The sequence below is a fragment of the Mastigoproctus giganteus genome, chromosome 10 (assembly GCF_048544385.1).
Source record: "Mastigoproctus giganteus isolate SK-2022 chromosome 10, ASM4854438v1, whole genome shotgun sequence".
Lineage (NCBI taxonomy): Eukaryota > Metazoa > Arthropoda > Arachnida > Uropygi > Thelyphonidae > Mastigoproctus > Mastigoproctus giganteus.
Genome location: NC_143584.1, coordinates 181,561,509 through 181,575,323, shown reverse-complemented (window position 1 = coordinate 181,575,323; position 13,815 = coordinate 181,561,509). Strand labels below are relative to the sequence as shown.

General features: G+C 36.1%; 1 protein-coding gene across 6 annotated transcripts in view; it reads left to right on the top strand.

Moving 5' to 3' along the window:
• LOC150079593 (uncharacterized) overlaps positions 1-13,815 on the top strand; it is a 282,770-nt gene that overhangs the window by 194,271 nt on the left and 74,684 nt on the right. The window contains exon 1 of one of the 6 annotated variants that reach the window (XM_090382786.1): positions 12,448-12,578. The exons of the other annotated variants lie outside the window; for them this stretch is intronic. The gene's annotated coding sequence lies outside the window, so the exon portion shown is untranslated. Of the gene's footprint in view, positions 1-12,447; positions 12,579-13,815 lie in introns of those variants that run through there. 6 annotated transcript variants of the gene reach the window in all.

The window sequence follows — 13,815 nt, the reverse complement described above, 5'->3', positions numbered from 1 at the left end:
TTTATTTTACTGGGTATACTTTAAATAAATATCTGTTAAACTATGGACCCCAGTACTCCAGGCCCATTTGTCACTATTAAAATCTGTCTTACCCCGTTAACGAAATGTCCTGATAATAACACTAAACCAGTTTATCGAAAAAAATTTATATATAAAAAAAAATGGGAATATACTTGTAGTTCGAAAATATTATTCGATTTCACCCCGAAAGTTAAAATTACCAGAAATAATATTTCTTAATAACAAGTTTAGGAACACTTAGTTTTATTTTAACTAGCAAAACTATTCAGTATCCACTAATTTCAGTTTTATTCAAAGCATTTTTAAAATTATTTGGCTATAAGCTTTTCATCTGATAAGATTTTTTTTTACTTCGTGTGGCAAACTAAACTTATTTAATCTCTTACTATTACTGAAATCTGAAACATTAAATCAGGATGGAAATGAGAAGTATGTCAGCACCGGACATAATTTCTGCAATATATAGTAGAATAAAGTGGGAAAAAAGATCTTATTTAATTCCATTATAAATTTTACCGAACAAAGATTCCCTGCTTCAGACATATTTCATGCATTTCTTTTTTAATATTAGTTCTGTTAATGAAAGTAGAAAAATAAGTTTGAGTATATGTTACACCTAAAATCCTCTCCTTTTTTTTCTTACACATGTTTTCTCTTCCCCTTTCTTTACCATCTGTCTCGTAATTGGTCTATAGCGTTTTTATCACATCTCTCACATTGTTCGCCATGTACGAATTTTGGTATTATTCTGCCTGTTTTGTATAGTATATAAATGTGTTGAGTCAGCTGAAAAACTGTAAATAACAAAAATATAGTAATTCACTTTAGTTTTTCGTTTGGTCTAAGAATAATACAATCGCAGTTTAAGCACGTGAGAAAATTAAAATTTAAGACAGTTGAAATAATAATCACCCAACCTACGCGCTTCACTGATATCTGCTTGCATTTTGTACGTGTTGTGCGTGTTTGGGTGACACGAATGGTTTGTCATTTGCACCATGTCTGCCATGACAGTACGGTTGGTTTGCCATTTCTCACTGTTTGGAGAGGAGTTTCTGTCGAACACTGAAGTAGTACCTAAGGACCTCTTTAATTGTGGTTGTAGTTAGCCGATCTCCATCAGAGGGAGTAGGGATTCTCTCTGAGTTATTCCAAATATTTGAATCCGCACAACCAACCTGTAAATGGGTGAACATACTTGTGTAGTTAATGCTTAAATCTGGGCTGATTGTGGGCAGAGTTCGGTACATGAACCACCTCAGCGCGCCAGTTTCAATAGATACTAGATCATGCGGTTGTTAGGTACACGGATTTCCGAAATCCAATTTATATCACTAATTACAACGTCGGAAAACTCAACTAATTTATTTTGCATATTTCGCGATATTCGCTGAGGTTTTCACCTATTACTTTTAACTTCATCTGGCCTGCTGCTTTAACTTTTGTCTTATATCTCGCAAAAAAAGGATTCTTCTGCTCCTACGCTTTTATTCGATGATAATCAGATTTCTAGACAAGATCACATCTCTATTAGGGATTATCCTTATCATAAGCACGTCACAAATGTTGCTTCTTCTACAACTAAAAAACTGGGTTTTCTCTTTCGTTTTCATCGTTACTTTTCTTTCAAACAGCTATTCACCCTGTACAAATCTCAAATCCTCCCTATCATGGAATATTGTTCCCACATCTCGGGTGGTGCTCCTAAAACCTTTTTCTCGGATTCCATTAAAATGGGGGCAGTTAGTTAATTAATGACTCATCTCTAACAAATTCTCTCCATCCTCCGTCTCATAGATGTTCTGTTTCTGCTACATGCCTTTTCTATACAGGGTGTTTCAGTTAAACGTTTCAGAACTTCTAAGAGGGGTAGGGTACATCCTGACAACTCGAAATCATATAGCAATGTGGGATCGGAAATGCTTTCCTGAAGCGGTGTTGTACACAGAAGCACCATAAAAAGAAAAGAGACCGTAAGTGAGAAATCGTTTTAATAATACATGAAAAGAAGCAAAAGGTACATGGATTAAAGTAAGTGTTCGAAGTTTCTTCAACCTCGTATTGCTTTCGCACAGTGGTACCTTGGAAAATGTGCTACAAATCCCCTTTTTCCTGCTGAAGTGTTGTTTTCCGATGAGGCATCCTTCACAAGGGAAGGAATTTTCAACACGCATAACGACCATATCTGGGCGGTAGAGAACTCGCATGCAATACGACGTCGTGCAGCACAGATTCGATTTTCGGTCAATGTATGGGCCGGTAGTATGGGAGATCACCTCATCGGACCTTACCTGTTACCGTGTCGTCTAACCGGACCTATCTACTTGATCTTTCTGCAGCAAGTATTGCCACAACTTTTGAGAGATGAACAGATTTCTGCATCGACGCAACAGACAATGTGGTTCCAACACGATGGAGCCCCTGCCCATTATAGCGGAGATGTTCGTAACTACCTGGATGTCACATTTGGTCAACAGTGGATCGGACATGGTGGTCCCGTGCGTTGGCCTGCTCGGTCACCCGACCTATCATGTCTTGATTTTTATTTCTGGGGTCATATGAAATCGCTAGTTTATGACACCCCTGTTGACAATGCTGAGGAGCTGGTTGCAAGAATCGCAGTAGCTGCCGAAGAAATTCGAAATTCGCCTGGAGTATTCCAGAATGTTCGGATGTCCATGCGTCGGAGATGTGAGGCGTGTATTGTAGCCCGTGGAAGAAACTTCGAACACTTACTTTAATCCATGTACCTTTTGCTTCTTTTCATGTATTATTAAAACGATTTCTCACTTACGGTTTCTTTTCTTTTTATGGTGCTTCTGTGTACAACACCGCTTCAGGAAAGCATTTCCGACCCCACATTGCTATATGATTTCGAGTTGTCAGGATGTACCCTACCACTCTTAGAAGTTCTGAAACGTTTAACTGAAACACCCTGTAGATACTTCCATGGGCACTGCCCATGGAAGAGCAGTGCCCATAGATACTTCCATGGGCACTGCTCTTCTGAATTGGCTTCTATAATTCCCGCTCCCTCTTTCAAGCCAGTCCAATACGTGCCGCAACCAGTCAAAATCATTTTACTTCCCGACTCAACAGAACCAACTTCATCACCTTTTTCCTCATATCTTCAACTTCCGTTTTCTGAACAACTTCCCATTATATGTATTTCCCGGAAATAAGTCTACAGAAATTCAAGTCTTATGTCAACGCGTATCTTCATTCATCTTCTCAATCTTCAACCCATGCACCAAGTACTATAGGTTCTAACAGCTCTCGTGCTTGGGGTTTCATGGAAAATAAAATAAATTAAGATTTCGATTTTTAAGTTAAAATCAAAATCCAACATTAATTTTGTCTCTCTGTTAGCAGATCGCGGTTAGACCTCCTGCCACTCGTTGGAATATTTGTTGCTTAGTCCCCTTTTTTATTTCTTTCTATACATTAAAATAATTTTCCTCCTAATGATATTTATTCAGCCAATGGGAGAAGAGGGATGCGGGTAATGTGTAATACGTAACAGAAGCTTGTTTTACTGTGGTAAAACAAGCTTCTCTTTAAGCGTGGTCACGCGCTATGTTTATCTAACACGACCACGCTGTACCATTCTTGATTTTTATAATATGTAACGTTATTATTTAAATAAACTAAATGCAACAAGGCATAACATTTTAAGATTCTATGTAATGCACCATAGACAACTCTTAAAGAAAAACTACGATCGTAGTGTGAAAGGCGCCCACCGAGGAAAAGCCAACTAGCTTTGAAACGGTCCGTCTGGGTGGTGGCACCCACCGAGAATAAATAACAATAGTTTTCTCCATTAGTGAAGCGTTACTTATTCGGGGTAGTGCAATACTTGGTAACTCGTTGTGAAGGATGAGCGCAATATGAGATACAGATGAAATGATGCCTTTCAATCTACGATCATAGTTTTTCTTTAAATAAAAGTTTTCTATGATGTATCTACACCGATATTATATAGATATCGTAACGTATTTATGTGTTCATAGCTGAGGAAGAGGCACACAGTATCGCAGTTGTGGGCTATTGTTTTCACACTGTCCGTTCACATTTAATGACTCAACTGTGAGTGGATGGATTTTCATTAAATTTATGTATTTGGCTCTTTTAGAACGATTTGTCTAGACTTGACATATTTCATTAAATTCGACTTAACAGAAATTCTGCAATCATTTCTTTTTATTTTATTTTATCAAAAGAAGCGAACGCAGCCCTCCAGTATTTATTAAATATAAATAATAAAATAATCCAGCTGGTCCATACAGACGGTAGTGTAAAACTTCACTGTTCTAAAGCTTATCAGCGATTAGTATGCTGTACTTATTTGGAACATAATTTACAATATTTATGTACAGTATACCTAATGAAGAGAAAGAAGTTGACTCATTTATCATGCAGGCGGTAGTCAAGGGTTGTATATTTATAATTTTCAATTTTGTAGCATTATGTGGGAAGGCATTATGCAATATTCAAATTATTGCCAAGCCTAGTTTAAAAAAAACTGGATATTCTCGATTTATGTTTCTAATGATTTTTCATCGCGCCATTGAAATAATAACTATTCCAGTTACCGGTTCAGTAACAGTTATGCTGTTTAGTTCAAGGTTCTGAATTGTTTTTCGCCTCGCCTTGAGTGAGAAGTTTGTTTTATAGGCTTTCTCTGCTGATAAGGGACATGAAAAATAGTGTACATAAAAATACGGTTAAAAACGAAAACTGCGGTTGTAATTATTTTTTTAATATGGAAAATCGTCATCTAAAATAAAGTTTGATAATCATCGACTAATATATTTCTAAGTTTAGGTTTCTAATTTGTTTTTGCTGTAGAACTTTGGGTGTGACATAGTTCATTACATTGGAAATCAGCCAAAATGACAAATGTAATTGGGGAACAAACTTGTTTGTTTTTCAAGAGCGTTAGCAGTTGTGGGCAAAGCGGCTATTGTCTTCACACTGTCCGTTCACATTTAATAACTCAACTGTGAGTGGATTGATTTTCATTAAATTTATGTATTTGGCTCTTTTTAGAACGATTTGTCTAGACTTGACATATTTCATTAAATTCGAATTAACAGAAATTCTGCAATTATTTTTTTATTTTTTTTAATTTTTCATACATATCACAAGGCAAAATAATATATACTGGATAATGTTTATTGTCGTTCACCGATGTTTTTTTGCGCATCCGCAATGTGAAGGATGCGCAAAATCGAAATGTTCTTAGTTTGTGCATAAAAACTGTTGCTTTTTTTGTTATTAATCATGGAATATTAATACAGTATTTGCTAACCCGCCTGAAATATAACGCACTGAGTACATTAACTGACTTGAGTAGACTCTCATACTTCAGCATTCAGGTAAAGTTTGCCCTTTGTATCTTGTATTATATTTTTGTTATGTGATGTTTTTATTTTTTAAATATGTAGGTGTTATAGGAATTTATATATAATGAATAAAATCGTGCATCTATTATGGAATTCCCCGCTCCTCATTTTTGTAGGGTCGCGAATGACCAGTTCTCTTGCGTGGGGGTGCGCATGAAAAAAGGCTAGTTTTAGTTACCAGGAGTGACATACAGGCTACAAACATCGTATGCTAAAACTTTGCTATGATAAAAGGATTTTTGCAAATGTCACATTGCTTGCACCTAAGTTACCAACTAGTTTTTGATCATCCTGGCCCATTTTCCCCTCAGAGGTGGCAGTTTAGCTACTAAATTGGCCCAAATCTTTACAGCACTAATTCGCGAAACCGACAGCCTAGTGGCAATGTTCCCTCTAATTTTTCTTATAGCTGCGCGGTGCAGAAATGCACCTGAGTAAAACATTTTCAGACAAGATTAAATATGTGCAATATTTTTACAAATTGTTTTAATTATAAGTAGGGACATACATAATAATAAAAAAAATGTTAACAATAAATTTACACTTTACAGTTTATTTTTCTTTGAATTTTTCTCTTCTGTTCTTTGTAGAAGTCTATACTTTTTAGAAATCATCCACGTTTATTGTTGCGCCATTAGTTAAATGCAATTTGATTCTCCTAAGGTCACTTAAATGATCTTCATGTATTCTATTTCGATTTTTGTTTTAATTGAATTCATAGTGCTAAATCCTCGCTCGCAGTCTGCACTTGATGCTTGAAATGTAACATATCCATTCTCTATCATCATAGAGAATGGATATGTTACAAAACTCTAAATTTGTAAGTACGAAATTTAAAGTGTCACTGAAAGTTTTAATGTTTTAGTTTTTTCTCAATTATAAATTAATTCCGAATATTCTTCTGATATTTTAGAAATAACATCACTTTCGTTATTTGTAATCGTGAATATTTTTTTGCAAGGCGTATCACATTAACTTTCCCAAAGTCAAAATTATTTCTTTCATTTGTGATAGCATTAATACTTGGCACACCCAGGGTCCTGATATCAGCATTCTTCTCTTTCTTGGTGATTCCTTTTTACATTTCTCTCTCTCTCTCTCTCTCTCTCTCTCTCTCAGGGTAACTCGGGAATTTTTTTATGGCTGGTGCAGCATAAGCCTCAGGCTTCCTTGCACCATATAGCTAATAATAATATGAAATACTTTCCAATCGTTTAATTCATCATCAGGAAATCTATTATCTAAGTGATCACATACTCGTTTGATAAAGTGAATTATAGCTGCAGTGTCAACATCACTTTGAATTTTTGATACTTCTTTCACATTTTCACTCCAGAAAATATTTTTTCCAAGATATTGACTTATTAATTTGTTTATTTTAGCTTATTAATGTGCATCAATAATGTTTAAACAACTTTTATAGATCAGTATTTGCAAAGCCAATCAAGCTCTCGTAATAAATCATTGAGCGCAATTAATGCCACATGATATTGTGAATTTGTCAAATTTTGTAAACAGTATTTACTAATAGGATCATACATTCGTTAATCTGCTCATTGCAATATTCGATTAATATTTCATAATTTTTTACTAAAGCATCAACTGCAAAATATCTGTATAACCATCTGACTTCATTTAATGGTCTAAAAGATACAACATCGTGTTCTGTAACCTGGGCTAGTTCTAATTTTCCTTTTTTTATGCTAGATCTGCTAAACATTGTGTATACAGTTCTAAGCAACGTCTCTATCTTGCATAATAGATACATTTTTCCATGCGTCGTCCAATCCTAAATCTTCTCGGTGTCCACCACAGCGTTGTTCAGATAGATGTAATATTTCCATTTTGTGAATTGCTGCTACTCCGTTTTTTCCTTCCAGGCATAACACTTGCTCCATCTGACGTGAACCTTACCATCTTTTAAATATCAAGATTATATTCGTTGTACAAAATTATTTTTTCTAAAATGGACATACTGTCACAGTTTGTAAGCTTCAAAATACCTTCAAATACTGTTTTGTAATAAGTTTCATTTTTCACTCTAAATTTAAAATAAAAAATTAATACTTTCTGTACTGAAATATCAGTACTTTCGTCTACAATTAACGTGTGGAAAGTAGATTCTCTTACTTCGTTCAGGATATTTTTTATGAATATCCTGGACCCTTTTTTATGAATATCAACAAATTCAAATAATTTTTGCTTCTCCAGTTTTTAGGTATATCTACAATTTTCCATGTGTTCATGAATGCCTTGTACAGAGTTCATTGGTGCATTAATTTTTATGGCTAATATCGCATCATTAATTAAAACCTTAACCGTATCAAAATTTGATTTCAATCGTTCACTTCTTTCCTCTTTTATGTTACGTACTTCTACAGTTTCCGTCAAAATACTTAATTCCACCTTTTTTCAGATTACGTAACTTGGTAACTGCGTCTATTTTGTATCTTCTGACTTAGATGCCGTTTTAAATAATCTAGTTTCCATTCTTCCCATTTTCTTCCTGTACTAAATTCTCCTGCGACATTTGCTTCTGCACAAAAAGTACTCAAGACGACACCATTTTCTTCATTGTATTGAAAAATATCTCTTAGTTTTAGGCTTTGCTTTTTGTTTGATGGAATTTCAGCATCAATTTGTTTTAAAAGCCAATCCTTAAATATTTAAAAACATACAATATAAACTACAACCGCCACAGTCCTTTATATATTGGCAATGTAATAATTTTTTTCGTATAAATAAAAACCAACACTAGTAACTTTTCACTATGCATTAGTAAATATGCACTGCTAAATTATGTGGAACTGACAGCGGTCCCAGCCAACCAATGGCAACCCCGCTGTCAGTTACACATAATTTAGCAGTACTCTTATATACTCCCTCTCCTGTTTTCCCAAGTACAGGGAGGGAAAAAACCTGCCATGACCAAAAAAGATTGATATGAACAAATTTAAAAATAATCAAATTACATAAAAAATAAAATATACATATAATTAAATTTCAGACAAAGTCCAAACTTCATTGGAAAGATCTGCATCTGTTCACAGTCTGTTGGAAAGCCCTGCATCTGTTCACAGTCTGTTGGAAAGCCAGCAGCACAAGGAGCTGGAGTTGCAGTGGATATAGCAGACTCAAGCCTCCACGATTTTACAGAATTCTAGGTAATTCGGCATACACTATACCGTATTACAAATCCAAGGCTTCCAGATGCAGAAGAGTCTTCCGCCTAAGAAATATTGCAGTTGGAAAGCCAAGAAGTTCTCCTGTTTATCAACTATAATTGTCTCGCAGCCTTCTGCCATAAGATTGAGATTACTAACCCAAGATACCAATTCAATTCGTAGATCGCAGTACTTCTCATAGTTGTACATAATGTTCCCATGATTCTCTTTCGCCACAATGGCAACTAGATCTTTCATTAATTCCTAAATCATGCTTTAGTTGAATTAATTGAACCATGACCAGTTAATAAGAACATAGCTTGTAAGTTTGGGGCAAACCATTTGAATTTTATCGAGGCTGCATTTCTTAAATCTGGGAAAATTTTTTTGTGTAATCTGCCCTTTATCACAAACACTCCAACGCTCTTGTCAGACTTTTACCAAAGCAACCCAGATTCTTGTCCTTTCCTTCCTGGGATCTGCCAAAATGTCCACCTGTATATTCAGAAAAAAACAGGGAATGCCACGGCGGATGAAGTAAGCCAATGCACAATACAATAAATGCAGATCAATAGGCAATTTTCCAGTCACAATCTGCAAAGGTGGGGTCGACACAGTTCTTCATGCCATGCACATCCTAAGGAGCATTACTCTTTGAATGGAACTGAGCTTTCTAGTAAATACTCTTACACGTTCAAACCAAATTGGTGCACCATACGTTACCATGGGGATAAATACACATTCATATAGCTAGTTCAGCGCCTTACCTTTTATTCCCCAGCCAACCCTAGTGATTCGAGTAATCATCCCAATAAATTTCCTCACCTTCTGTTTGTTATTTGGTTTTCAGGAGCATTAGCAACTAAGGCCATATTGCTCCAGGAATATGCGGTGGTCATTCCCTTGACCTTTCCGCATCCTCCGTATTTGGTGGTCACGGGCTCGAACCCCGGTCTAATCAAGAAGCGTGCTACGCACTGCTGCTCCTTTCCACCTGGCTACGGAGGCGTCTCCTCACCTTTTCTGATAGATAAGTAACATGTGAGTTGCAATAGCGAATCTTATGGCATGAACTATCACCCCTTCCTATATCCATTCTTCCAGTAATACTCCTGTCGCCATGTATATCGGCTGTGTGTGCGGGAAGTAAAAGCACCTGTGAAACTTCATAGAAATCAGTGCGCGGCCGCGCACGCGCGCAGCTTAGAGGGAACCGTGCCTAGTGGCCGGACCACTTAATGAATTTTGGAATGACAAATACGGAGCCCTCTTCACTTCCACAACTTGTCTAATTTGCACTACAAATAAAGAACACTTCCCTATCTCGATAAGAAAAGTATAAAGGAGACTAACTTGGATCAGCCTATGAAAGTGTAAAGTATGAATGAATTTGCCATATTGCAGAACTGTTTTCTGTTATTTGCATATTTCATGTACAGCTGCCACCGGAGAAGTGCTGTTTACTATTGTGTAGTGATAGCTGTACTGTGGCTTTTGCTATTTATTTACTTAAAAATTAAATTTCAAACTATCTGTGGGATAGTTGGAACTTAATACTGAGGTGTCAAGAAGCATGTCGATGATATTATAATAAATACACAGTAACTTAAATGTTAAGAGTGAAATAAATATGGTGTTTTTTAGCGTCCCTAGCTAAATAGTTTGCTTTGAATAGTGCTATAGCAATTGGGTAGGGGGTGTTTGTAACCGGACGCCGGTCTGCGGGGCGCCATGAGTTAAAAGTTAATTCTTTCCTCTCTAAGAGCCTCGGTAAGGAAAGATCGACTTTGTGACTGACCCTACTAAGTGTAGAAAAAACTTATACAGAATATTGATTTTAGTGACGTTATTGACCAAACTGCGTCATCAAAGGCCAGGAAAAATGAATCTTTAGTTTTTTGTAGTTTATAGAATCTGTCAATGTTTCTTTTAGTAAAGGTGAATACATTGATTATTCTTTTAATCTCTCGTGTGACATTGTTTTATTCGCAGAGGTAAAACAGTAATGATTTTTGTTTTTAAATAATTTACACGATGTAAATATTGCACTGCTACCGGACGCTATGTAACTTAGCTACGCCTCGGAAGAAATTAGGGATGATTTTCGGTCTCAGTACTATGAAATAATTTCAATAAGTAATGTTAAATCTGTTATAAATAAAATAAATAAATTTTCTGTTTATACTTCAGGACGACCAAAACGGTCAGAGTAGTTCACAAGATAGACAGAATACAAGAGACAGCACCGTATTCAGCAGTCACGGGCTTGAACCCCGGTCACTCAAGGCACGTGTACTTATGCACCCGCGCGCCTGAATAAGATAGCCTTGTAAACAAAAAGGTACCATAATTATATTCTAGAATGTGGAGTGGAGGTCTAAAATGGGACTCTCGAGAGAGAGCGATATTCGCAGTCACGTCCATGATAGGTTGTACAATTTTCGAAACCCAATGTGATTTGAATTATTCCTGTATTTTCAACTCGCACAACGTGTAAATCGTCTCGTGAACACCCTCTTGTACGGATGTTATATACACTGTAAAAAAGTGCAGCCATTATCAACCCACTGCAGGATGGAAGCCTCCTCAACAATTCATGCTGAGGGAAATGGACCATAATCTGCCACGCTGGTCCAGTGCGGGTTGGCAGATCGACCGTATTCAGCAGTCAGGGGCTTGAACCCCGGTCTACTCAAGGAGCGTGTGCTACTGTACTCCCGCTCCTGACCACTCGGCTACGGAAGCTCATATACACTTTACAGTACTATAAAGATCACTTAAACTGTACTCAGTTGTCAATGCACCAAAAATTCCCAAAACAGTGAAAATTGCCTCTGTATTTATTTACTTCAATAATAATATTATTAATGAAATAGCGCAGTCTTTATATATGTTAAATTGAGTTAAATGTAGTATGAGTTAAATGTAGATAAAATCAGAGTTGAAAATGGTTTCATCCATTGAGCAGAATTATGAATTTGAAATGGGACTCAACTTTGCAATTCAGGAGATGACAAAGATTGAGCCTCATTGATGCAAGTCAAACGTATGTGTTTACTAACAATCTGATAATTTGGCTGCTGATAAATACCATTTGACTTGTTTTCCCACTCCCCCGCTTATATTTTGATAACAGTGATTCGTTGATAGTAGCCTTTTGTTATAAAGAATAATATCTTGCTCGATAGCGCTTGTCACCAGAAACTTCCCCTTGTTGATAGATATTTTTGGTTGGTTATAGCCTTATACTAGGGATTTCTGGGAATTTTACGTGCCTTTAGATTTTTCACGAAGGTCATAAATGACAAATAGTTGCACATATTGGCAGTGCACGCCTTGTGTTACAGCAGTCGTACAAAGTACGCGAGCCGTCTCTTGACCTTTACTATAAACACACATGGAACTTCGGATTATTGCAGTGCATGAAAAATAGGACTGTAGCATAGAGATGCATGGTTTTCGTGCTGTGTACATTTTCTACAGGTTTGGGTGATATTAATATTCCGATCAGTATAGTTGGTGTTTATCAGCGTTCCCCTGGCTCGGTTATCTTCGTCCGCCCACATTTTCTGCTATCAACCCCCCCTCCCCCACCCTTCCTTCAAACTACCACTCCAGACACGTGAAGCCAGCTATGTGCAATCGTTCAGCTACTGGCTTCACCGGATTTCTAGGCATGCGTGCCCGTTGGCGGCACACGTCACCAGCAGGTTTCAGCAGATGTAGTTACATTCCTGACCAGTAGAAGCACGTGCCCTTTGCTTCTCATAAGCGGCTGTCACGTGATATCCACTCCCTCATCACTAGCGCGCGCACATTAGAGTTTGTAACTTACACCTGGTTAGTGTTTGCGTTTTGATCCTCAGCCGTGAGAACACAGGACTCTTTCAACCATTGATCCGTGACCTTGCCGAAATCGTCAGTTGCCGCAAGGCTAACTGAAATCATGTCGTTGTACTTCGGGGAACAAGTGTACCATTCACAGGTATCTTGTGTTTTTATAATTTATTTGGCAGAGTGCAACTCCAAACCATTGTCGCGTAGCATTGCTTCTTTTTTAAACCCCAAATTCGTGCCGATATGAATGATTCTGTATCATTCTCTTAGACGAAAACGAAGCACAATGTTTTTAACAAACGTACTTCAACTTTATAGAAATGACTGAATTATCGAATGTATGATATTTTGTAATAAGTTATTCGTTTTGCTACTCAGGCTAATTTCTATTTCAAGGCTAAGAGAAATGATTTTTCTTTTAACTTAGGATTTTTTAAGCAGCCTTTGGGTTTTGTTCATTTACGTTTCATGGACAACAGCAGTATTTTTGTATTTGATATTTTGCATCTTCACTACTTTTCTTTTAACTTTCAGTTCTAAGAAAGATAAATATTGGAATTTCGCGGTTATTTTAAGATTCTTGTATAGTGTTCATTATGCAGGCGGTCCAAGCTTGTAAATTCCCTCATATTCCTATAGTAAGTACATTGTAACTACTAGCCTGCTTTCTGAGAGTACATTTTTTCATGTCCGCATCAGCGGCGAATATCTGTTCTTAGTGGCGATGTACGATATATACAATGTACTTTATAATCTTTTTATTTATTTATTTTTTAATGTTAGATGATGGTGGGGACTTTGTATAATTTTTTTTGTATATAGTATATTGTTTAGTGACGCGGATATAATAAAAATTATAATATTAAAATTGAAGATATTATAGTTTTATAATATCTCCAATGCCTATGGGGGAATAGGTATATTCTAACCTATTCCCTTGTTTGAAAATATGAAAAAAGTGAACGAATTATTGTTGTGAATCATTGAAAGTTAATCGCTAACAATTTTAGTAAACTAATTTAAACGCGCGGATATTTAGAAATTACTGTTCTAATGTTTTGTGGGGGAATAAAAAAATGAATTGGTATCACAATACTAAACAAATTAAAAAAAAAAAAAAAATATATATATATATATATATATATATATATACACACTATCATTGAATTATATTAAATATTAACATGCATTAAATTATAATAAAGTGAATAAATAAATAAATAAATAATTAGGCATTCATTAGAGGCAGCGACATGCAATTCCTCCATATGAAGCTGAAATACATCCAATATTTTAAATTAAATAAAATAAAACATAAGCCAGTAGTATGGCAAAAACTGTAGAGCGAAAATTAACATAAAAATAACCCAAATAAACAAACGAAC